The following is a 27395-nucleotide window of genomic DNA, read 5'->3' as shown; positions in this document are numbered from 1 at the left end:
TTTGACAGATTTTTCTGAGCACTTGGGGTCAAAAGAAAGTAATTTAAAACAACTATTGTTCAGACATTTCATTCTGAATCTGGTAGACAAAGCCAGACAGAGGATGGTGACAGGTGGGTTTCCTGCCCTCCAACCACATAAATCCTGACTGCTCCCATGGGTCCTATCCATGATTTTAGATTCATGGGGTGCCTCTTTTACATATATGACAGACGTCATTGGGTATTGAAGTTATCAAGTGAAGAGGCATGTGTGAATGAGTCCTTTAAAGTGGGTAGATTAATTGGCTAAATTGTGGAATGCTTAGAAAGTGTTCTGAAACTTAGCAAGTTTGGGACATAATATACAAATTTAATGCTTCAATTTAGCTGCCGTTCTAGAAAATGTTGTATATACTCAGGGGAGAACCACAGTGGCAGACTGAAGGTTCTTTGAAGTGTCTGCTGCAGTCAGAAGAGGCTACTCTGCTGAAGAGGCTAGCCCCTTTTAAACTGAAAAACAACTTGCTACTTAACAAGTGTTTTCAGTAGAAGCCTCAACACTTCATCATTTGTCTTCACACATGGATACAAGGCTTTCTAGAATGGCTGCTTACCCGGACCTGGGGTAAGCGGCAGTTGTGGCTCATTGTGGGCTCCCAGTCTCCCCGGTGTGTGTGTGTGTGTGTGTGTGTGTGTGTAAAATACTATTTTCATGGCCAGTCATTAGATCCATCCCCAGCCGCTGAGCATGGTGGGATAGCAGCTTAAACCAGCCCAATCAGGGGCAAGTTGCTGGGTGGAGCGGGGGCAGCAGACTGCAGTGCAGAAGTCTTCACTCTGGTCTGCCATTTGCACCTTGCATGTGTGAAGATGGAGAGAAAGAAGATACATGCTCAGAAACCAGTTCAACTGATCGTCTTTGGCCTGTCCTATTGGCATTTTTTTTATTGCAGCTCTTAACCTACGATGTATGCAGTCACTTTTGCCTAAGCACAAATGCTGCCTATAAACAAATACTTTAATGCCAACCCACAAAATCACTTTTCTTCCTGGCATGTCGTTTTCATATGTTGATGCACTAGGGAGGCAGAACAATGTACACATTCCTATGCTTGGCATTTCCTTACATTTAACAGCTGAGGAGCAGCCAATGCCTCAGAATAGCTACCTCTTCACCGGAAGAATATGCCTACCCAAATTGTTAGCAAATGATTGTTAGCATGATCTATGCATGAGGTGTTTGTCAACATGCAAACACGTACATTTTTACATTAGCATTGTTTTTGTGTGATGAACATGTAAGCATTTAACAGGGAAATGCCTTCCATTTCCCCCCTATTTCCATCCCCATGGGGGGGGGGAGGGTTTTAAGCATAATACAGATGGCAGGTTTCTCAGGCCTGTTTCACACATGTATATACACCACTCAATAACCTCCATCCTTTATTTTAAAGTACATACACTCCAAAATTTCTCTGGTGAAAATTGGGACAACTTATTCCAGAGTAGATCGATAGATAGATAGATAGATAGATAGATAGATACACACACACATATACATATAGTGGTACCTCGGGTTAAGTACTTAATTCGTTCCGGAGGTCCGTTCTTAACCTGAAACTGTTCTTAACCTGAAGCACCACTTTAGCTAATGGCACCTCCTGCTGCTGCTGTGCTGCCGGAGCCCAATTTCTGTTCTTATCTTGAAGCAAAGTTCTTAACCTGAAGCACTATTTCTGGGTTAGTGGAGTGTGTAACCCGAAGCATATGTAACCTGAAGCGTATGTAACCCAAGGTACCACTGTACATACATACATACATACATACATACATATACACACCACCCATTTGACTGTGTTGCCCCAGCTACTCTGGGCAGCTTCCAACATATATAAAAACATAATAAAACATTTAAAAGCTTCCCTATACAGGGCTGCCTTCGGATGTCTTCAAAGGTTGTATAGTTACTTATCTCCTTGGCTCAGTAGTCGCATAACTCCATACCCTCCAACATTTCTACGATGAAAACAGGGACGTCCTAAGGAAAAGTGGAACATTCCGGGATCTAATCAGAAACTGGGATGGCTTCTGTAAATCCGGAACTGTCCCTGGAAAATAGGGACTCTTGTGGGGTAAGAAAGTATATGCTACTGGAAAGCATTATTTGAGGAGCTAGGGATAAAAATAAGGTGGTGAATCTTTAATTGTTCATGAACACATGAAAATCGATACTTGATTACCCTGTCATCAGCTGATGAACACAGGAATGTCAAAGCATTCACACAAAGCAGGATGTGTTTTAGTTATGTTTCCCTTCAGTAGTGTCAGAAAGGAAGCACTGGCCTCTTCAGCTTTGCCTGTACTTCAGAAACTGCTCATTGAAACTTTGTGGCAGAAGGGGATTTTCAGCCATATTTCATTTCCTTTATCATCCTTGGAAAAGGAGGGGAACACCTCTCAGGAGTGCGTCCCCGGAGATGGCGGAGTGCTCAACTACCTTAGGTTGTGTTTCTAATGAGAGAACTGTGGAAAGTTGTCTCTAGAGATTGACAGGAAGCGGCAATCGCGGAGATCATTATGCCTATGCTAAGGACACAGAGCAGCCTTAGAAGAATAAACTAAAGCACTGGCAGAGTGTTCCTTCTGTGCTTTGTTCCATTTGAGGTGTGTGGGGGGGGGGGTTAAAAATGCCATTTCGGATTTTCAGGGGATGGAAAATACAGCAGTTTGTGTGACCAGAGAATTCAGCAATTCAAATACCTGCTCTTAGATGCATTTAATTGTACAGTTCACTCAACTCTGGAAAAATGCATTGTATGGACATTGGTTGTGGATTCGCTTGTGATAAGCAGATTTCTGAGTGGCTAAAGAATAATTTCACGGAACGGGGGTGGTGGTGGTTACAACCTCACTACAGTATATTATTGGGAAAACGTGCTATCAAATATAATATGATTGTAAATCAAGAGGAAAGGCCCAATTATCCCACTGATGATTTGTGGTGGTTTGATGAATGAATAAAGGGGCTTTTGCTCATGAGTATTGGTAGTGGTGCAAGAATGTTGAATTAAGCCTATTATCTCTGTAAGAGCTGGGTTACTGGATCAGACCAAAGAGCTATCTATTCTCACAGCAGCCATACAGCCACACGGGACCCTGGATTGGGGGGAGGCCCATATGGCTGAAGGCACTCTGCTCTCTTCAGAGGTTTGCATCCTAAAAGAGGAGGAGAAGCTACTCAGTGCAGCCCTAGTCAAACCAATTTGACTAGGATCAGTTCCAGGCTTAAAGTAGGGGCATCAAGTGCCGTGAAATCAGTGATTTGCAAGCTTACCGCCCCCCCCCCCTGCTGCCCCCTTATACATACCATTTGGCATTGTATCTCAAAATTAGAGGTAGTACATCACTAGTAAGGAACCAAATCTCTATCCTAGACCAGAGGTTTCTGCGGCAGAAGTGTGTTTGAAAAAATTCAGTGTCAGTCTCTTTTCCATAACTTATGAAGGCGGCAGCGGGCTGGGTAGGCAGCTTGTAGCAGGTCATTTGACTTTGCTACAAGCAATCACAGCTGGGCTATTTGACAGATATCTGTGGGGTGTTTGAAAATAAAAACACATTTCTGTTCCCAAAATTATTTCCAGAGTGGATTGGGGAAGGATTATGCCATCATTAAACAACTAACACAATTCCCAGTTTCAGCCACAAGGTGGCCCAAGGATGAATAGAATATATTTTTGGGAACCACTTCCCTTATGTATATATTTTAAAAAAGGCAAATCCAGAATGAATTTTTTAAAAGGCAAATCCAGAATGTATTGAAATTCTGTGAGGGGTAAAATATGGTGCCCAGAATTCTTTGAGGGAAAGAATGCGCTTTGAATGTCCTTTAAAGGTATGGTTGTTTACATCAGGTCTCAAAGGATGTGCCAATTTTGGGCCTCTTTGTTTCACATTTTTAAATTCAGCTCTCCAATGTACTGCAGCAATTTGCAATTTTTTAAAAAAAGCCTCATAGAAATGCATCGCAATTTTAGTGTGACTTTCTCCTAATAAGCCCATTTTTGTATGCGGTTCTGACTAATGCAATCATTTTTGCAAGCAATTCCCCCTCCCCCAATGCAGCGGTACCTCAGGTTACATACGCTTCACGTTACATACGCTTCAGGTTACAGACTCCACTAACCCAGGAATAGTACCTCGGGTTAAGAACTTTGCTTCAGGATGAAAACAGAAATCGTGCGGCGGCGGCGTGGCAGCAGCGGGAGGCCCCATTAGCTAAAGTGGTGCTTAAGGTTAAGAACAGTTTCAGGTTAAGAACAGACCTCTGGACTGAATTAAGTACATAACCAGAAGTACCACTGTATATATGCTTTCCCACCAAACATGTTCATTTTTATGCATGCTTCATCTTAAAAGATGCACGTTTAGAAACTCTGTTTGGTTGGGGAACTGTGTCACAAAATTTGGAGAATAGCAAATTTCAAAGTCTGGCTGTGCTCCCATTCTCACAGGGTTTTGGAAAATGCAGCTTCGATAGATTTGCCTTTGAATGCAAACGGTACCAAATTCCTCACCCATCCCTTGTAAGTCACATATCTCACCCAAATGAAAAACTAGATATATTATATCAGGGGTAGATAGTCTTTCCCCAACCCCTCTGCACTCCCCATCCCAAAATCTGCATTCCTTCAGGGGGAAGAGATTGGGGACTGCAGACAGGGCTAAAACCAAAGTGGATATAGGAGGGAAAAAACATACATGCAGACTCAAGTGCAGGTATGTGTGCAACCATATTTCATAACACTTTCCTCTCTCCCTCTCCCTCTCTCTCATAATGATATAACCAAAACCCTGCCTCCACACTCAAAACTAAAACATGGAAGACATCACAACAATAGCAAGAAATGCCGTCCACTTAATTTGCTAGGCAGTATTAAATACCTCAGAATCCTGTATCAGAGCATTTCATTTCGCAGAAGAGACAAACTGAATGTAGACATGAGACAGTTGGCTGACCTTTTATCTTTGCCTTCCAATTTAACAAACTGCAGATAAAGTTAACTGCTTGAGAAACAACTTTGTCTACCACCTGGCAAGATGAATGTTCAGTGATATTAACAATCTGGCTGGGCAGCAGTTTCATGTCTGTGTTACACATGGGTGTGTGTGTGTGTGTGTGTGTGTAAATACACTGTCCTGCTTAAGTCTTTCAGAAGACCTTTATTTATAAGCAGTCTCTTTTTTAAAAAGAGGGACTCCTTATGAACATACATTGCATCAATGAATGTTGTGAATGACAGTCCTGCAGCTGAAATACAGGATCTGGAGAACTATGGGGTGCAGTAGGTCCTGGACTGTACCATTTCAGACTGCAGGGGAGGGGTGTCATATTTAAAAGCTCTCCCACATAAGAATTGCCTGTCCAGACAGATGTCTGAGAGATAGCTAGGGTGGAATCTGGGTTTGTTTCTCATCCCCTGACAAGCTAATGTTGTATCGCTGGGAGATTTTTTCTTTTAACATTGCCGTTTCTCTGACTTCAACTGAAGTCTGGATACAGTTTCTCCTGATGTGTCACAGCATTCAGTGCATGTTTTGATATGTTTTATGTTAAAACAAAACAAAACTACAATTTGTTAGCTGCTTTGGATGTTTCAAATTCGAGCCCGCTAATTCTTGCTTTATGTTGTGTGCGTTGGTGACCTACTTGCAATTTCTTTGGAGACACATTATTTTGGCATCTAAATTCACCATTTATCATCTTCACTGGACAAACTGCTAGAAGAGAGGGGAAGTAAGAAAAAACAAACCAGAATAGCCTTATTGGTGTTGTATAAAGGATGCAAATTAAACTTTGACACAATAAACTTGGCTCGTGAGAGCCAAATCTAACACGAAGCTCCTTTCACAATTCTCTGCCCCTGAAAAATGAGCATATTGGAGAAAGGTTGGAGTGCTCTTAGTGTCTCTGCAGTCTCTCTGCTTAATCCTGTTGGAACATTTACAGCATCACAGGATGTCTTCTTTGAATGTCAAGATTAAGAACATAATCCTCTAAAATTTGGCTCACTTGCAAACTAGTTATGTTTGTCTTTTACTCTTCTCTGCTTTCACTCTTTCTTTTTTTTACCATTCTTGGAGTCACCCCCCCCCCTTCCCCCATGTCTCAAAACAAGAGTGGCTTCTCTAGAAAATCTCCTATGTATACATATTAACATGTTGAAGACTAATACTTCAAACAATTACATATAAGGCAATGTTCATTTTTTCCTCCTCTGCTGCCTTGGGAAAGATATCAGACTGAAGCAAAAATGAAACTCAACTGGATTCTGCACCATCACAGTCATATGATCCTGAAGTCCATTAATGCTGACAGGTGGAAATGTGAACTTACTCCATTGACCAGCATTGTTTTTGTGGTAATGCAAAGCAATACAGTGGTACCTTGGTTTTCGAACGGCTTGGCTCCCAAACAAATCAGCTCCCAAACACTGCAAACCCAGGAGTGTTCTGGTTTGCAAACATTTTTTGGAAGCTGAACATCCAATGTGGCTTCAGCAGCTTCCAACTGAGAGCAGGAAGCTCCTGCAGCCAATTGGAAGCCGCACCTTGGTTTTCAAACCATTTCGGGAGTCGAACAGACTCGTGGAATGGATTGAATTTGAGAACCAAGGTACCACTGTATTGTATCTGTAACATGAAGTTCTGCCTGTTGTATGATGACCTATTCACCGGATATTGCAGTCATCTGCTGTGTCATCTATGAACAATGTATGTGTGAAGTACCTCACTTTGTCTTTCCCTTTCCATAGCACTCAGAACACATTTTCTCCTCAATGTGTCATCAATGGCTGTTTACCCTATTCTGAGTGGGTGGCGGTTGCAGCCTTTCGCGGATCGGTCGCCATCCCCAGCAACCAGGATGCATGGGCTGAGTCAGCTGTTGAAAATCTTAGGCTGGCCACATTGCAGGGAGAGATTGCCCACAATTTTTTGTTGTTGCTTAAATCAGCCAATCAGGGCCTGCTAGTGGCGGTCAAGGCATTGGGTGGAATCCTAGTCACGAAGGTTTGGGGTGAATTGATGCATCACCTGGACCTAGACAAGCTGGGTACCCCATTAGGTGGGGTGGAAGTCTAGGTGGAAGTCTCTATCCAGAAGCCAAGCATGAGACATAGAGCTTCCATTGGTGGCCTGAGGATGGCCACCTCAGTAGATTGGCATCTTGGAGAAGCCATAATCTTCGGCCTGACCTTATTTAAAGTTTCAGCCCTCCCTCACCCAATGCCTGAGCCAAAATCCACCTATATCGGGAATCAATAAAGTCGTGGCCATTTCTAACCCAGATCGTTGTCTGTTTGCATTTGCTCATCACACTTAAGCTATAGTTCCTGCACAGGCAGGGTGGCACTGTGACCACAAAAGGAATCCAATGGTAGACATGCTTGCCTATAAGACAGCTTGCCCACCACTCCTTCTCAGTAGTGGTGCCCGCCCTGTGGAATGCCCTCCCGTCAGATGTCAAGGAAATAAACAATTATCTGACTTTTAGAAGACATCTGAAGGCAGCCCTGTTTAAGTAAGTTTTTTTATGTTTGATGTTTTATCACTTTATCATTATTAATAATAATATTCTGTTGGGAGCCACCCAGAGTGGCTGGGGAAACCCAGCCAGATGGGCATGATATAAAAAATAAATTATTATTATTGTTTTTTGTCGTTATTTTAGAATATAATCCTGGGGTTTGTTGGGTGTGGGTGTGTTGGTACATTCTAGGGCACATCTTTGTTCAAAGGGGATGGTGGTGAGGGTGTTAGTTTTATTCAACTCCGGCCCTCGAGCTGATATGGCTCATCTTGCCTTGAGCCCAGCAGAGTAAAATCCCAGTGTCCACAAACGAAAGGATGAAGCAGGTATGGTGCTACATTGCTATGCTTTATTTCTAAGCTATACCGAGAACACACAAATATACATCTTGCCTCTGTGAGAGCAGAGAGCAACTCCAAAGAAACGAAAGAACAAAGAAACAGGAAACCAGTGAACGTCACATCCAGTCTTCCTTTCCCGTGGGAATCCAACAGTAACTGAACTGTGGAATGAAAACATAGTCCCATGACTTGCAGCTGCTGCTCAGTGAGGGAAACAGAAACCAACAGAGGGTAGAGCAGACAGCTCCTAGAGAAGAGCAAATACCCCCTAGTTGTCATCCCAGAAACCTTGGCAGTATTCAGAGGTTCCATGGCAGAAATGTCAGGCATAGAGAAGTTGATATGGAAAGGGTTTCCGCTTGAAGGTGAAAAGTTTGCCCTGTCCTAGTTGGTGCTTGTGCTCACTGAGAGGGGTAAAATAGCACCTCGTCCCCTCCCATTACTGAGCTTGGAATATAATGTAATGGAAGGTCCAGGGTTTAGTGTGATGTGGGTTAGCCTTGAGTGACACACCCAACCTTTCCCAACCCTGGCATGTTTGGATTCAGTTAGTTCTTAGAGAAAACTATGGTTTGCCATTATGTCCAAACATGTGACCTTGCACTCCGAAACAGGCTTGGAAACCATGGTTTGAAGCAGAAAAAATGCAGGTTTTAGGTTTTGTGGAACTACGAGCTCCTGCCAGCACAATGATGGTCTGCACATCCTGTGATGACAACATTCTGTGATGCCTCAAATGTGCCATGACAGAACTGAAAGTATAGCTGCAACTTTCAAATCACCTGGCCTCAAACTGCAGTTGACACATTCAGCTGCCACCTATCAAGATGCTGGGGTGTCATGAAATCACACATTTCTCTGCCCCTTTTCACAGCAATGTTGTGCTGTAGAGATGGGGAAACACAGTATGTTCCAACATCACCACATGGAGTTGGTGGAACAAGTCAACTAGATGCGTGGTGGCCATTTTTGGCAGAGCCACACATTTAGTGTGCCACTGAGTTTCACCCTGAAACCATGTATATAGAGTAGTTTGAGCAGTTGACATATGCTACATAAATGCTAGGCACCTTTTTCATTAACCCTTTCCCAAACCTGTGCCTGTCTACCTTAAAAAAGAGGCTAGTTGAATAACTGCTCTATAAAGGTTCCTATATTAGTAGAGCCTTTTCTACAGACGCTCTTCAGAGCATCTTCCATCCACTGGAAGAGTCCTATTGCTGCATTTGGGCTACGGGCTCTTTGAGGCCCTTACTATTTAACTGCCCTCCTTCATCCATCATGGATACATATATTTGAAGCAATTTGATAATAGCAAGTAATGAATTGTATCAACACTTGACATGATTGTATTAACACCACAGGATACCTTTTCTCCAGTGCTGCTTATGTAACCTTGATTTTCTAATTAGACACATATGCTGTTAACGCATTGTGTGATTCATATGAGACCAGTGTATATCTATACTTTCACCAAGCAGATGTTGATATAGAATGTGAAGTGAGGATTGTCAAGGGTGTGTATATGTATATAAGTTAATGGTGTTCTACAAAGTCCTGGCAAGGCTGACCACTCTGCATTCCCATTCCTTCCATTGTTCATTGCTGTTGCAGCTACCTCTCTCTGAACACTGCAGGAAGAACAATGTAAGTAAATGGCTCTCCTGAAGGAAGAACAAACAGCCTGGAGAGAAACCTTTGCTTATAGCTCTGTTTGGGTTCTTTCATATTTTGTAAAATGCCTGTGCTGGGTAGCACAAGATATTGTATGGATATTTCTTTTGATATTTTAATTCTGTTTTGAAGAAAGTTCTACCAGTAAAAGTCTGAATATTATTTCCATAGGCCTGGACAATGTTTCATTTCTAAAGGAGTCAGTTCCTATGCTTCCAGTTGCTTCAAACTGAACAATATTTAATACTTGTAACACAAAATGCTAAAGCATTACACACCTTGATTGGAGAAAGTAGGCCTCTTCAGGCATGAAGACACAAGTATTGGGTAAACTCCCTGGCTGAATATGACCAGTATTAACCTGAAGGTTACTCAGTGTTTTGAACATGGTGATGAGAAGAAGAAGAAGAAGAAGAAGAAGAAGAAGAAGAAGAAGAGTTGTTGTTGTTGTTGTTTGGATTTGATATCCCACTTTATCACTACCCGAAGGAGCCTCAAAGCGGCTAACATTCTCCTTTCCCTTTCTCCCCCACAACAAACACTCTGTGAGGTAAGTGAGGCTGAGAGACTTCAGAGAAGTGTGACTAGCCCAAGGTTACCCAGCAGCTGCATGTGGAGGAGCAGAGACGCGAACCCAGTTCCCCAGATTACGAGACTACCGCTCTTAACCACTACACCACACTGGCTGGCGTTTTAGACATTATGCTTTCCACCTTCCTCACTTTTCCTCCACAACAGAGGAAACTTTCTCAGCAATATGAAAGGCGGAATGGTCCCCATCACTGCAGCCTCATGCTGGGAAACATGTGTTGTTCAATGACTACTGAGCCTTCCAGCCAAAATTGCCTTCAAAAGTAAGACATGACTGGAGAACCTTATCCTTAGGTATTTTAAAAAGAAAAACGCCCACTTTTCTTTGCATGGGCAAAATGAACTTTGCATGTTCAGATGCATTCAAGCTAAACTGAAAAACAAGCTACCAACCTTGTGGAAGACAAAAATGCGTATTACAAAAATATCAAAACAAGAAAACAAAGAAAAACATTTGCGTACTGCTTAATAGCAGAACAGTCTCTTTCACCTTACAAAAAGATAATGCAAGGATAACAAGTACAATATATATTTTATAAAAGAATGAAATTTTAAAACTGACAATACTAGATGAAACAATAAAACCCCCAATAAAACAATAAAAAGTAAAAAACATAGCCTGGTCACCAAGTTATCAAGGGGAAAGGATATTTAAAGAAATAGGAACATTCTTTCTAGTTTCAGAAATTATGACAAAATCCATGCTAATCTGGGGCCTGTGCTTATGCTGGCAAAGTGAAGAGCAAATTGAAGTACAAAAATAATCCCTTTTGAGGAATAATTTTCCCACAAGAGGTTAACAACTGATATCTGGGACACAAGGTTAATTAATGTAATTTAACACGCATCAAGGGAACCTGCAACATGGGGAAATCAGTAACGCAAGAGCATCACTTTAAATTGGGTTTAACAAAAGATGCCACAGATTTCCTTTTTTAAAAAAATCCAATCGCGACAGATTAAATAAATAGCATCTTCTGTCTTTAAGAAATGCCACCATATTCAAGAATTCAGACCAAGGTCATGCCATGCCCATCAACATTTTAAAAGATGAGAATAGAGACACTCCTGAGTACTTTAAAATCCCTAATCTTTCTCCATCTCTTTGCCTGGTGTAAACTGATTTCTATGACCAGGAGTACCCTGAAGCCCAATGTGTGTATGCATACACACATGCAGCATCCTTTTAAATGCGTTGTGGGATGTGTGTGGAAGAGACGGTGTTGGTTTGTTTTTGTTCCTGCTTTTCCTATGTATGTTGTGTGTTTTTTAATGCTGAGAACCACCCTGAGGTCTACAGATGAAGGGTGGTATACAAATGCAATAATTAAATAATAAACAAAAAAGGAGTCCAGTCACCTCTGTTTCTTGCTGTCCATGGCATCATTGGCTCCCAGTTACACTTCTGGGCACAATTCAAACTGTTGGTGCTGACCTTTAAAGCCCTAAACGGCCTTGGCCCAGTATACCTGAAGGAGCGTCTCCCACCTCATTGCTCTGCCAGGACACTGAGGTCCTGCTTCGATGGTTATCTGGAGGTTCCCTCACTGCAAGAAGTGAAGCTACAGGGAACCAGGCAGAGGGCCTTTTCGGTAGTGGTGCCTTCCCTGTGGAACGCCCTCCCATCAGATGTCAAGGAAATGAACAACTATCTGACTTTTAGAAGACAGCTGAAGGCAGCCCTCTTTAGGGAAGTTTTTAATGTTTGATTCTATTTTTAATATTCTGTTGGGAGCTGCCCAGAGTGGCTGGGGAAACCCAGCCAGATGGGCGGGGTATAAATCATTATTATTATTAGTAGTATAATTATTAAATTTTGTACCAGCACTCATGATACATTTACCTCATTTAAAAAAAAACACACACCAAAGAAAGCATTACCTGTTCTAAAGGCTCAGGAGGAGATGAAGAAAACTCTGCTTGTGCACAGAGGCACATAACAGAGCGGGGGGAGGGGAGGAAAGAGATTGTCTAGGTATTATGAGATATGTTCCATTTCAGATAAATATGGACAGTAGGAGAAAATACTCTTCAAACCACTTGAAAGCATGTTTAAGAAAGGCTCTCACTGCTGTTGATTTTTATTTTTTAAAAAAATCTGTCTGCCACACTATTTGATTTTTCACCTTTGGTACTTCTTCCGTCTATGTTGGAGTTAATTAGTAAGCAAAGTTGACAATAGTACACAGGCAATTACCAGACCTTTTTTAAACGTTTCTTTTAATTAAAAAAAATATAAAAATAAACCCTGCCTGAGCACAACGGTTAACTTAGCAAGAGGGGACAGACAGTGACTCACTTTGATAAACAGAACACCGAACAACAGAGGGAAATGAAGAGGGGTGACACAGAAATGCGAGGATACGGAGATCATCAAAGAAATAAACAGCATGGACTTGTGTGATTGAAGAGACAACAGAACAATCAAACACACGGGTACTTTGTTCAAACAGTTGTCAGCATCGGTATATGCCCACTGCATTATACATTGGCCAAGATGTGCAAATCTCTAACCCGCCCCCACCTCCCACTTTCAGCTGGGATCGGAGGGGAACAAAGAGCCAGACAGAAATTAATAGATGTTGATAAAATAGTTTATAGGAGAGAATTACATTGGTGTCATGTATAATTGTTGGAAAAACCTGAAGGTACGAAAGAGTAAACACAGTGTCTGGGAAAACATGAATATAAATGAAGGGAGAAAGGAAGATTAGTAGCAAATTCAAAGAGTCACGATGGATTAATCTCTCGTTGGCGTCGCTGGAATACAGGACAAAGAAGTTCCAAGCAGCCTCGAGACATTTTGGTACTTCCTTGAAGAAGAGGCATAATGCCCCCATCCCCTGCGAGGCACAACACATTGAAAAGCCTTGCTGCAAAATTTAGGCCCTCTGTTATGACCGCCTTCATCTATTCCCCCAGTGACAACCATGTGAAGCTGGCCATTTCACCTGGTCAGGTTGTACTGACGTTTATGAGCATTTTCCCAAGCCACGGTACCGCCAAACGTCATTCATTTCTCTGTACCCTCAATGGCAGCCCAGGATGTGAAGTAGGATGGAATAGGACAGTGATGGCCAAACTTGGCCCTCCAGTTGTTTTGGGACTCCAATTCCCATCATCCCTGACCACTGTTCCTGTTAGCTAGGGATGATGGGAGTTGTAGTCCCAAAACAGCTGGAGGGCCAAGTTTGGCCATCACTGGAAGAGGAGATAATGTAATGGCACAATTAGATGGGTAAGCTTGTCTAAATGTTACAGGCAAACAGGGGTGCTAACTTGAATAAGATATTGGGGGTCACATCACACAGTGCGCACACACCATTTGAATGGCAATGTCCATCAACTTTGGGGATGCCTGGCCCCCTAAAATATTTTATTGGGGGGCTGAAGGGACCGCAGCACCTAGGACTTGGTTCCTGTGCAGGTGAGAGAGGTTCAAATCCTACCTAAAGGGGTCTAGTGGTATTTAAAAAACAGAAACAAAATAAAAAATAAATGCTGAGATGCCATAGTTCAGTGGTAGACCTTCCTCTTCTTCTTTGGCGATCACTCATAGCCAAGTAAGATTGTCTTACATTAACACAGTCTTAATAGTGTGTCCCTAGGTGACTGTGGAGGCCAATTCTGGATCTACACGTCCTTGCACAGTCAGGACATGGGTTTCCAGGCAGGAATTGGTCATAGAGAGAGTTTGCCAAACGTGCCTTCCTCCTTCGTTTTGAGTTCTAGCACACTTCTCATGCATAAGGTCCCCGTTACCTGTGTTTTAAAAATACTCAGATAGGAAGGCAGGAAAGAGTTTGGCCTAAGACCTAAGAGGGCCACCTCTGGTCAGAATAGATAGCAATAAGGACTTGAGGAACCAAAAGTCTGACTCATTTTAAAGCAGCTGTTCCTATCTCTGTTCAGGATATGAGAAGCATGAAACAATGTGCTTCTGAAGCAGCAGATTCTACAAAGAGTTTTGTCACGTCAATTGGACAGCCTAGTAATTGTCCCCAAGTATGGCTAGATGCATGAGTGCATTTCTGCTCCATGACAGTTTTCCTCAAAAATCCATTCCATCCCGTTTCTAGATTCATCTGTGATTGATTTATGTTTTTTAAGTATAGAAAAATATGTTTAAATACATATTTTAATCACAAAATACCTATATCTGAAGTTTTTAATGTGTGACATTTTAATGTATTTTTAATCTTTGTTGGAAGCTGCCCAGAGTGGCTGGGGAAACCCAGCCAGATGGGCGGGGTACAAATAAATTATTATTATTATTATTATTATTATTATTATTATTATTATTAAATGTGCATGTTATTTAGTGAGCCCCACACATGTACTTACTGTTTTGTTGTGTTTTTGTTTTTTAATGAAAAAGTTGCTTCAGAAAAAAATCTGCTTATAGTCAAGACACAAGTCAGACGTAGGTGTCACTGAAACCATTCCCTACCAGTTGATTTTCTACCCCATACTGAAAAAGGAGTATGTTTTTGAAAGGCTGAGGGGAGAAGGGCATGAGGGGCCAATGTGGAGTAGAAAAATGGTAGGCAGAAGAAGGGTTTAGTGTTCTTCCCTTCCTCTGAACTAGACCTCCACCTTCCCCACCAGTCAACTTAGCTTTTCTTTTTTTAAAAAAACACACCAAACATCTAGGGCTCTTAAATTTGTTTGCTGTGTGAGTGTTAATGTGCAGTTAGCCCCATGTACTACACGTTCCTTCGCATAAACTGTTTAAGACAATAATGTCTGAGATTTACAAAAGAAAGATTATGGTTGCCAGTTTAAATGAATCATGGTGTTGGGCTGGGTTCATAAAAGCAGCTCTTTATTTATATGTGCCACCATCAGAGGAATAAGCTGCTGCCTTCAGTATATTCAGCATTCAAGAGAATGATCGTGTTCTTGGGAGAAAAAGAAAATAAATGTATTCTTTGTGGAATTGAAAAAGATTAATACAATAAGTATCCTTTGATACCTAGTATTGGAACACTCTTCAATTCAGAAACACAAACAAAGGCAATTGCCTTTTTTCCCGTCAGCATAAGATTAAAAAATGAAACGGCTTAGAACCAAGAAAGCATAATGGAAAAAAATGAGAACAAGATTGGGCTAGTTCCAACCTTCAGTGAACTACATTGTATGACAACTGAAATAAATAGAATATTTGGAAGCTGAGCATATTCTTTAATGCCACATAACCCAATGAATTGGCCAACATTTTTCAGGCGTGATGGGATAGATATACTTACATTCACTTGCAGTGGGCTGTTTTTCAATGGCTCTGATACAGGTGTGGCTAACTGATGGGCCTCCAGATGTTATTGGACTACAACTCTCATCAGCCCTGACCAATGGTCATGATAACTGGGGCTGAACATCTGAAGGGCCACAGACTATTCACAATACTCAGATGTATAAGGTCCAAAGACCTTGCTACTTTTACTTGAAGCCATGATGTGAACCATAAGGCCCTGAGGCCGTCAATTGCCCTCTGACATTGCTACCCTACTCAACATCAATTACTGACGCTTCAAAGAGCAAAGGGACTTATGAATTACTGCCATTGCACCAGCTTTTGTCATTGGTGGTATCTTGCATCTGTCAGGAATGGGCGTTGTAAGCCCCTGTTGTGCTGTGCTTTGATAGCCCCCTGTCCTTCCCCCTGCCCCCATTTATAGGGATTTTAAGAATTAAAAAAACCTCGCTCATAGTATCCCAAGTCCAAGCAATGCAAAAGTCTGATTGCATAAACCCTTTTGATTGTCTTAGTCAAGCTGCTTCATAATAGATAAGTGAAATTGATGGCTTGCTGTCAAATTCAGCAAAAATCTAAAGGTGCTGTTGGATAAGGAATTTAGTATCCAAGCTGCTTGTGTTTGCCACTATGGTGTGAAGGATCTCTGGCGGTAGAGATGCAAATACCTCTGACAGAGGCCATAACAGAAAGTCACTGCCAGGACTGGCTAAAAGGACCAAGGGTAGGACTTGGTGATCGGGCCATTTCATATGAATTAATGCAAACTATCTCCAGTATCTTCCCACCTGCGAATAGGCTCTGAATTACCTTACTCATGTCACAATCCATTTATCAATTTGCCTTTGCAAATATTTCAGGGCAAAGAGGGAAATATTGCTGCTACTCATGATTTGATAGAAGCAACTCTCTGCTTCAAAGATGAAGGCAGATTGAAAGTCAGCTGTATTTTTTGAAACTTGCTCCATTGAAAATACCAGTCACATTCCATTAAATAACCTCTGACTCGTGTTGAATTGTGTTCATTCTACTGGACTACTTCCTAGAAAGTGTGCTTCGGCCCAGAGTCTTAGCATCCATTTGAATTACTTTTACAAATAATTGAACGCTTCTAATTTAAGTCATATTCACTTCAAGGCCATTAACAGTGTTGTTGTAGGTGTTTCTGGTGAGCTGTTCTCCCTGAAGGGACAGCTGACCAATGGCTATTAGTGGTGCTGTGGTCTAAACCACTGTGCCTCTTGGATTTGCCAATTGGAAGGTCAGCGGTTCGAATCCCTACGACGGAGTGAGCTCCCATTGCTCTGTCCCAGATCCTGCCAACCTAGCAGTTCAAAAGCATGCCAGTGCTAGTAGATAAATAGGTACTGGCGGGAAGGTAAACGGTGTGTCTGTGTGCTCTGGTTTCCATCATGGTGTTCCATTGCACCAGAAGGTGTGTAGTCATGCTGGCCACATGACCTGGAAAGCTGTCTGCAGACAAATGCCAGCTGCCTTGGCCTGAAAGCAAGATGAGCACCACAACCCCATAGTCGCCTTTGACTGGACTTAACTGTCTAGGGTCCCTTTACCTTTACTAGTCTGGGAAATAGTGACCACCGTCCAAAGTCTGGGGATGAGAAAGAAATCTAGGACCCAGGGGAGCCCAAGCCTTTTCCTGACTTCTAGATGGTGACAGTTAGTCTATGGCCTTAGCTTTCAAGCAGGGGTAAGGAACCAATGCCTGTCCAAAAGTTGTTGCTTAAATGTGAATAATGCAAGCCACTCGAGAATCCTGATGGATAAAGGAGGATGCAGAAGTACAGAAAAGAAATAAATGTTGTTCAACTCCTATCAGCTTCAGTCAGCATGGCTAGTGGTCAGGGAAGATGGGATTTGTGGTAAGTTGGATCCTCCTAACAGAGGGTCCATGTTGTGCTCGGCCCTGGAACTCTTCCCCAACTGGCTTGTGGGCGGGGCTTGCCCCGCTCCAAGCCGGTGGTGCCACAGTCATGCCAATGGCCTTTAGCCAATCGGCAGCGTGGGGGTTGGGGGTATTTATTTGGCAGCGCGGCATAAAGACCTCCTTTTGCTTCGCGCTGCCGAACACCCACCCACCTACCCTTTAATTAGGTCATGTTTGGCCTTGCTTTGGACTTCGGTTGGTCGCCTGTTTTGGAACAGGGGCCGGGTAGGAATTTTGTCCAATGTGGCAGATTGGCTGTGGCCACTTGGTTTTTGCCTACCTCTTAGCAATCGTCACAACTTTGTAAGGTCTGGCGGTTAGGCACTGATTTAGGGGAATGTGGGGAGGGAAGGTGCAGCCATCACTTGCCCCTCCAATGAATAGGGTATTCCGTTAAAGGAATCCAGGGGTCTGGATCTCGTCTGAAGCCCGGAGAGGGGCTAGGGCCATGCCAGGACCCCCGGGAACCCCAGGGGTGAGCACCAGTCAATATACACTGACGGAGATCCCCCTGCTGGTTGTTTACCCTTCCAGGCTTCCTGCAGGGTGGGGCAGGAGCCAGTTATAGTTTTGATATCAATGCCTAAGTCAATACCAGTCACATTTGCCCATTAACATTTAAACTAAATTCTGTCTCCACTGTGTCTTTATTTCCGTGGGGATGGGTTTCGGGGCTCAGAGCACAAAATGGGATTCTGAAGCACCCAGGTTCACCATCCCTGCTCTAAAGCGTGGATTCAAGGCTTCTATAAGCCCGTAAGTATTTAGCTACAGAGGACAAGCTTGACTCCCTCTCAACAATTCCCTGCTCTGGCCTTATGCCACTTCAATCAATCTCCGCTGTGCTAGACTATTTCTCTGTTACAGCATTCAATAACACAGCAGAATCACACCACTGCATGAATCACTTGATGTAGGCCCGCCTCCTTTCTTTATGTCATTTTCCAAAATATCCGTCTTTGATAGGCAAAAGCATGAGGCAGGTTTTTCCTCTCTCTCTTCTTTTCTCTAAAGGTACCAGCCAATGTAGCCGACGCATTTAGACGACAATTTAATTCCCCATCAACTATGTACACATCTTAAAACCTCAATCCCAGGTGCTACATCCGTATAACTTCGAGCCTTACAGAGCACACAGAACGCCCTTGAAAACATCGCCGGGAACCTCAAACAATTCCCTTCTGCTAATGGAGCAGAACATCTGCAGTGACTTGTAATTTAAAGAGAAAGGCTTTGTGAATATTGGATCTCGGTGAATCAATGAGCACTATGAACATTCCATAATTGTTTGAAAAAAGCATTCATCGTCAGGTGCCTGTCTAAATATTTAAGGCAACTCTATTTAAATGAAAATGTCTCAAATGTTACATTACAGAGTGATTTTGTTGTTGCAGCTAATCAATAATTCATCCTGCTAGCCAAAATGAATGCTCAACAATATTGAGAACCAGAGTCTGAATAGATCGTGGGGAGAGAATGTTTGCCCTTGTAAAGGATACATTCAGCCAAAAATGCATTGGGGCAGGGAGATTAGGGTCATGCCCCAAACAGAACACAGGGTCAGTTGTTGTTACTGTTCATATATTTATAGAGTTGTTTACAAGTGGCTGCATATATAACTGGAGCTACAAAACAAGCAAAAAAAGCCAAACAAACAAACAAACAAACAAACAAACAAACGAGGGGAAGTTTAGCTGTGCAAACTCTTGCAAAATTAACCCAATGACAGATGTGATTCTTAACCAAACTGTAGACCAATGTTGCTGCTTCTACTTCTGTATGGGGAGCAAGATGCACAGCCACAGATACTATACCATGCACATATGATTTACACAAAGAAGAGACAACACAGTAGCCTCTGAATGTTGTGGACTACAGTTCCCATTATTCACAATTGAAACACTGCAAAGAAAAGATACCCCCTTCTTGGGGCACACCTGTTTTCTTTTCTTGTATAACTACTGCTGCCTGTGCTGTATGTTCCCTTAGTCACAATTTATACATAGCTTCATCCATCGGCAAAGCATAGCTTTCTTCACAAACTTTCCAGCTTCTGAATGGGAATAGAGGGATCCTGCAGAATATTCAGTTGCGCCTATCATAAAACCAGGTGGGGACTTTGATTCAAAACAGCCAATAAAAGCTGCATGGAAATATTGGGTTCGCAAAGTACTGTATATGAGCCCATTCAGAACTAGACACAGCTTTGTGACGCACCAAATGTCTGTTATGTTTGATTTGATTTTATTTTTAACGCAGGAAAACGACCCAATTTGTGAGAAAACTGTGACGAATCAGAGCACCCATAATAGAAAACCAATATTGCATTCCAATATGTTTGGGACATAATTCATTGCAGCGCTTCCCACAGTGCATTTGGTTATTCAGCCACTGCTGACACCGCATGGAGAAAGGGCATGTTATGTCAGTGGAGAGTGAAAAGCCTTGTGCATTATGGGAACTATTGTACTGAATAAAGCACTGTCTATACTTTGACAAAAAAGCTTTTCAAATAAATAAATAAGGGGGTACTGTTTTATACTGTGAGGTTCTCCCCCCCACCTTGAAAAGATATTTTTCAGTACAAAGATCAAATATGGCAAGTATTTTTGAAACAGTGTATTTTTTCTTTACAGCGAATAAAGCAAGTTGCAGGAAACCTGACAAGGCACAGTGCTAGGTTATATCATCAAATGTTATCACATGGATCTATACAGGTTACAGACTCCACATCTATACAGGTTACAGACTCCACTAGCCCAGAAATAGTACCTCGGGTTAAGAACTTTGCTTCAGGATGAGAACACTAATTGCGTGGCGGTGGCAGCGAGAAGCCCCATTAGCTAAAGTGGTGCCTCAGGTTAAGAACAGTTTCAGGTTAAGAACGGATCTCCAGAACAAATTAAGTTCTAAACCTGAGGTACCACTGTACTACCAAAAAGTGAAGAGGAAATAAATAGTGAGCTACATCAGCACAATAATTGTGTGGGTCAATGGCACACCATGTACCTGCAGGCCACAAAGTCATTATGTAATTGTATCATGACAACAATGTTGGCTTCATGAAGATGAGCACAGATTAACTTTTTGGGTTGACTGCCAAATAAATCTCAAGCACGGAAAGGAATTTTTTAGCAACGGTGAAAAATTTAAACGTGGCTCTTTTCAGATCAAATCTAACTTGAGATGGCCTAGCTCTCCCACCCTTTCCTTGCCTTGGATTAACATGAAATGATACAAATTCTTCTGGGTAGATGGCGGCGGCAATAGGAAGAATCTTTTATGTGTCTGTGTTTCTCCAACTCAAAATGCTGCAACAGCCTACACATTAAAAGAACATTAAAAGAATGGAGGAAGCAATCAGCAGGAAAACAGATTTCATTGTTGGATACTGAAAGCTGTATGATGAATAGCGGAGGATCAGGAAATGATCTTTACTACTGTGGAGGAAAGAATACTTCTGTGTTCCAGGAGTTTATTTTCCCTGTGCTCAAAGGCTTTGTTTCACACTGGTAAATTAATTTCACCTGGTATATCCACATTCCTTCACATTGGCAGCCAGTGGACAGGAAGCCTATCTGCAGAAACAGCCATGTGACTTTCACAATGCATTTCTTAATAATTGCTATGAAATGTATACATACTATCTGTAATATGCTTAATCGTGCATCATGTTCTCCATTCAAAAGCATAGGCATCTCTCACAGTAGCATATTGCAGTTTTGCCATGCGCATAAAGCCAAATGTGCAGAAGTCAAATGCATTTAAGTTGCAGGCTTGCTGTACTTTATAATGGTACATTTTGAATATCATGCCAACTATCCAATACTACCTAAAATGCTGTTGTATGCCAGCCATTGTCAAACATTGGTTTGGAAGCTATCTTCTGGCTAGCTTATGAGGGGCTCCTCAAATAAAGGAACACTCAGGCGATAATATAGCCATTAATACTCATCATTTTGCTGCCTTTAAAAAATGATACAATGGTGCCTTCCCACTCCCCACCTAGGCTGGTACTTGAATCTTTCTTCAAAGCTGGTAATGATACTGGCAATCTAGCCTGAGGGCACAGGCTAAATGCAAGATATGCAGAACGACCCTGGCAAATATAAAACTGTTCTGTAAAGGTAAAATGCCAACAACAACTGTGATATCTTATATCACATGTGAGCAAGCAGCACTGTCAAATACTAATATAAAACACTGGGGCAGGAAATCACCAGGCAGATATCAAATACTGAAGTCCATCATTGTTTTTGCGAGTTGAGGTCCCCCAAGCCACCCCTAAATAATTCACAATTCACACATAATTTTTGTTGAAGGTTTTTGGTATAATTTTGGCCACAACTTTATTAAAATACATAAATGTGAGTGGTTGCTTAGGCATTGGTTATGACTATCTGTCCCCATGCCTGGGGACAGAACTGACATCTGGATTCCAGCAAAAGCCAGTAAGGGAAAACAATATTGGGGAGAGCATGGAGCCAGGCACAAGACCCTCACCCCCTCCCTGCATACTCCCAGGGGCTTGCGCAGCCCTAAGCCCCATTCAGGGGTACAGACGAAAGAATGGCAAGCCCCTGGATTCCTTTAATGGAATTCCCTTGCAGCAGCAGCATTGGAGGGGCAGGCACCGCCAATCCTTACCCCTCCACCAACCAATTTTTTAACCAATGCCTAACAGCAACCTTACAAGTTGTGACGATTTGCTACACAGTAGGCAAAAACCAAATGGTACCAGCCAATCAGCCAAATGGACAAAATTCCTAACAGGCCCCTGCCCCAAAAGCAGACGACCCCATGACAGGCATAGCAAGGTCAACGCAATAGCCCTAGATTAGGGAGGGTGGGCAGGTGATCCGATGCACACAGCAAAAGAGCCCAGTCAGTGCTGCGTGACTTCATTTTATAACCTTTGGTCCGTCCCCCTAAATGGCAACACCAAAATTTGCCCAGTAACCCAACAGCCCAATCACTGCGGATGGACATCCATACTAACCTGCCCAGCAACAGAGGGGTGGCCTGTCAGACCCCACCGTAACACGTGCTCTCTATGAAAGAGAACACACTTTTTCAAATGCAGGTATTGTATAGCTGTGAATTTAAGCTGCGAATGCTCTCCACATATTCTCTGCAGAGAATCCAAAACAGAATTTAAAGCATTTCCCCCTGGCTTTTCATGGTTTGTATCTGTCCCCTTTGACCTTAGAGCTCAGCAAGCTATGATTTGGGCCTGGGAAGGGAAAGCCTTGCTGATGGAAACAAAAGGGGTGGGGATCACAGAATATCCCATTCTATCCAGCACATACTGAAACCATCCTGCTAAACTTATTTGTGTTAAAACTGAACAAAGAACACTTGATTTCCCCTGTATTTGTACAGGAAAGAAAGAAATCAACAACAAAAAACTAACATTCCGTTCAGGCTCAGTGACATTTTGATAAAATAGCTCCAGAAAATGATAAGGGGGAACCCAGTGAGGAGGAGATCATAAATGTAGATGGAAATTGCTTTTATTGATTTTCATTGGCAGTGCAGCTCATAACATGACAACTACATTTTTTTAAATAATAAAAAAAGCTCTAGTAGGTTAGGGACACAGGAAGGAAGGTCCTATTTTCATTTCTGAGTCACTGAAGGCCGGTGGTAGCCACTCAATTTTGTCAAGTGTACCACAAGTCATTCTTGCAGTGTAGGCCCTCTCTGGAGGGAGGAAGAACAAACGGTTTCTGCCCAGGCATACCAAGAAACCTTGCTACTCATACCAGGACCCCAATTCAGCCTGCTTTTGCTGTAAGGAATATAACCTCAACTGTTCAAGACTTCAGCTGCCAGCAGGACAGCTGAGAGCTGGTCTGGAACTTATATTTGCTACAGGGACTGGCATGTCCATGGTGAATTTTCCATGCCTGGTCTCACTGTATGACTTGGGGCCATCAGATGAAAAGTTCCCTCCACTTCTGATTCTGGTCACTGGCAGGCTTGGGGAAATGGTTAACAGGGTGACCCTGAGTTCTAACAGACAATACAGTCATACCTTGGGTTAAAGGTGCTTCGGGTTAAATCTTTTCAGGTTGCGTCCTGCGGCGACCTGGAAGTACCAGAACGGGTTACTTCTGGGTTTCACCGCTCGCGCATGCGCAGACACCCAAAAGAATGTCATGCGCAGAAGTGGCGAATTGCGACGTGCGCATGCACAGATGCAGGTTGCGTTCCGCTCAGGTTCCGAACGGGGCTCCGGAATGGATCCTGTTCGCAACCAGAGGTACTGCTGCACATGAAGGGGATGGCAAGGAAACCAAAAGAAATGCCACTTCCAGACCAGCTATGAAAAATTAAATAAAATAAATCATTTCCAAGCAGTTCACTGCAAAACAATTATAAATGGAACCTGCAGTCATAAGCAACCAGAGATATTACGCATCTATTTTATTTTATTTTGAGGCATTGTAACACTACTGCTTTCAGCCTGCATTCCGAAATGAGTCCTGAACACTAGAATACATTAAAATGCCTGACCTAATTTGTTGACTGGCCTAATTCAGCGTGGGTCAAGGGTAATGAGTGATTTGGGCTCAGCTCCAAAGTCTGTGTGTGCTACTGGGTGCCTGCGTTGGCCGGGTAGAGAATTCCTTGCACAAATGTGCTCTTTGTATGCAACAAATTTCCCCCGCATGCACAAACATATGCTCTTACACGTGGAAAAGGCTTTTGCAGCTGTGATTGTTGTTGTTATCATCACCTCACAGCAGTGCCATTAAAATGGGGCCTAAAATATAGTTATTGGCTTGGTTACTAACATTTCAGCATAGATTACATGCTGGAATCTGAAGCTGCAGCTAGAAAAAGTTGATGTCCCACATGCTGTCATAACACTGTGTACCTTAAAATATCTGTCAGCCTTCAACACCCACGCAGGGCTGAAGGAAGGAGTACTGCCACCCGGTGCGGGATGTAGAGGGCTGGGCAAACCCCCAGGTGCGCATGTGTGTGTACCACTACATACTGTATGTGCCTGCGGCAGCAGCACAATGTCAGCGGCTGACACTGCTGTGCCCAGGGGTGGCAGGGCAAGTACCCCATGGGGTGCCTTCTTGTTGCCCCCTCAGAGATGGCACCCAGGGCGGACCAGCCCCCACCCCTTCCCCCTCCACTGCACCCATGGCAAAGTCCATTCTGTCCTTTATGTAGCCTGTTTTTGCTCCAACAAATTTCACCTCAGATGAAAGGACAGTGTTTGAAAAGTTTAGTTGTCAACCAGAACATCTGAGAGCGTAACCAAAACTGATGTGCAAAGTAATAGAAATGGTTCCAAAATTTTAAGTTGGAGGTGAATTTAGGGGTTCATACTGAGATTAAATGTCTGAGGAATATCAAAGGAAGACAATGATTTTATAACTATCTATCATCTATCTATTATCTATCTATCTATCTATCATCTATCTATCTATCTATCTATCATCTCTCAGTAACATGTCCAGGCTTCTCAGGTTTTTGCCTTTTTGAATTTTGGGGAACTCATCTCATGCAAAACATACAAGGAATTCAAAGGCATTTTGATGAGACTAAGAAATTTTCCCAGATTTCATAGAACCCTAGCTTGAAACACTGTAGCTCTAAGCTTTTACAAAATTCTGCAGCTACAAAATCAGGCATGCTCGTACCTATAAAGAGAGAGAGACTTATTTTTGCCTGTAACTGTGAAGTCAAGTTCTGAAACATCAGGTCTTTTCTTTGCAATAATCTAAATACAAAAAAGGCCATTAGAGATGGCTCATTTGGTATAATGGAGTTCCTAGAGCCTAGGCTTTCAGTTGTTGTTGTTTTGGTTAAATAGCAAATGGTAGATTAGCAATTGATCTATTTATAAATTACAACACGCATACTGTATTTCAGAAAGGTTCTCCGACACCTTTTCTCCTTAATTTAATTGCTATTCTATTGGTGACACATTATTAGATACAGGTATTTTCTGTCTTCTTGCTCTATAGTCAGTTACAGGAAAAACAGTGGGATAAGCAGTTGACCCAGTGTAGGTTTAACCTCACGATTGGCAGGTAGCAATTTGAAACTTGACTTTATCTGTTAAAGGTTCTTCTATACTATGACTTCTGTTTAACCTTATATATCATCGACTGTGGGGTAAGCACGGAACAGAGCTCCAAAATGGCATGCTTTCTGCCAAGAGATCTTTCAGTCTAATCAGGTTTGGACTGACAAGTCATGAGGAGTCAGGAATTTAATAAGGAAAATGCTGGGTCATTCCACTTCAGACTTCATACTGGCCCAGTTCAATTCAATTCAGGTGGCTGCTTGGGACAGTAGAATTTCAGAGGCTTCAGTTTAATCAGTGGGGGTATCTAGGTGAGGGACATGCAACTCCACAGACAATGCTGAATTCCAGATGCCATTGGCCTCAATGAGCATGGAAAATGGTCAAGACAATGAGAGTTGAAGTCCAATAACTTTTAGAAGGTAACAGGCTTCCTGTCCATGCTTTCTGATGAACCTACTAGAAATCTGATTTGGTTTGTATTTAAGTGCCCACCTACCTAAGCCTCCAAAACAATAAGAGAACTGAAAATTATCCACTGAAATTTGTATGTAGCTGAATTTTGCAATACAGTTATCCAGTCAAGTAATATGAAAAAAGAAATGCATATACCAGGGTAAAATGTTAATAAAAATGCATTCATTACTAACAATAACACAGCTAAATCCATTGTTTTAGGGGCAATTGCATTGCAAAAGTGTACACATTAGAGAAAACTTGCACTAAATCCTGTTACATTTTCATGAGGACTTTTTTTATGAACTGCAAAGAGATGAGGAAATTCAGCGGAATAAATTTAAAACTGGAAAAATGAGAAACCAAAATTGACAGATTTACCGGTCCCTAGCTGAGAGTGCCTGTGGAGAGATTTGAGGTTGGTTGCTTCTCCCATATAAACAGAATCCTGTGAGTGCGTGATCAATGTGAATTAATGTCTAGCATCTCCAAAGTGTCTGAAAATTAACATCTTGTAAAGTGCACAGCTAATGAAAAAAAAAAGAGTGAAACAAATGGTAAGAGGAAAATATAATTGATAAGACAACTACCAGAGTATGATAGCTGCACTTTTGTTATTTCATTTGGAGAGCTAGGGCAGCGGAGACAGAGCAAAAACAATTGGAAACTTAATTAAGCAGTCAGCTCTAATGAAAAGGGTCGTAACCCAGAGCAAGTAAATCAAAACAAGCACAGCAACAGTATAGCATAAAGGAGACGGAGGAGGCAGAATACAAAATTGAAGCCCGTAATATGAACTGCTGGAATAGAATTTTAAAAATAGAAAGGTTATAACATTGCATTACAGGGTGGTGTGGAATGGAGACCATTCGGTGGCATATGATGAAGATTATTGGCAAAAAATGCTCTTGTGATACATGTGCATTTGTACAAACACTATGAGTTCATTTATACCAAAAGGGATCCTTATCGTTTTGCTTTGAAGCTCAATTCAAAGTACTTCCATCACAGGCACTGCCATGGGTTAGATGTTATGTTCCTGGATGAGGAACGAGCAATGAATTTGAGCATTTGATTCTCTCCCCTCCCTTCTCCCACATGCTTGGCTTCAGAGGATACTTCTTGGTTTGTTAAAACTACAGTTTGTGCATGACATTCAAACTGCGGTTTAAGGGCAACAGATAAATATCGCCGGCCAGCATGAATGGTCAAATGTCTGTAAATCATCAGGAACTGGCAAAACTTGAAATGACCCTTCCTGAATTTTTTATAGATAATTTATATTAAACCCTGTTGAAACCATCATGAAAAAATAATGCTCGTTCAATGTCTTCAGGAAAAAAGAGGTCAGGCTAGAAGAGGCTGAACCAAATACAAGCAAATATTGGAACAAAATTTTAGAGGAAAACTGGCTCACGTAACTGAGAAATTAGAATGACCTTATTGATTAGTGACTTTGTATTGCATAAGACTAAGAGCTTGTCCACACTTTTGCTTGTCCTGTGCTTCGAA

The 27395-nt window shown here is 42.1% G+C and overlaps 1 protein-coding gene across 4 annotated transcripts in view; it reads right to left on the bottom strand.

Moving 5' to 3' along the window:
• Positions 1-27395, bottom strand: part of PCDH7 (protocadherin 7) — a 379420-nt gene that overhangs the window by 57306 nt on the left and 294719 nt on the right. The gene's annotated exons all lie outside the window — the stretch shown is intronic.

This window comes from Podarcis pityusensis (genome assembly GCF_964106645.2).
Source record: "Podarcis pityusensis genome assembly, chromosome: 9".
Taxonomy (NCBI): domain Eukaryota; kingdom Metazoa; phylum Chordata; class Lepidosauria; order Squamata; family Lacertidae; genus Podarcis; species Podarcis pityusensis.
This window is presented reverse-complemented; position numbering and strand designations above follow the sequence as displayed.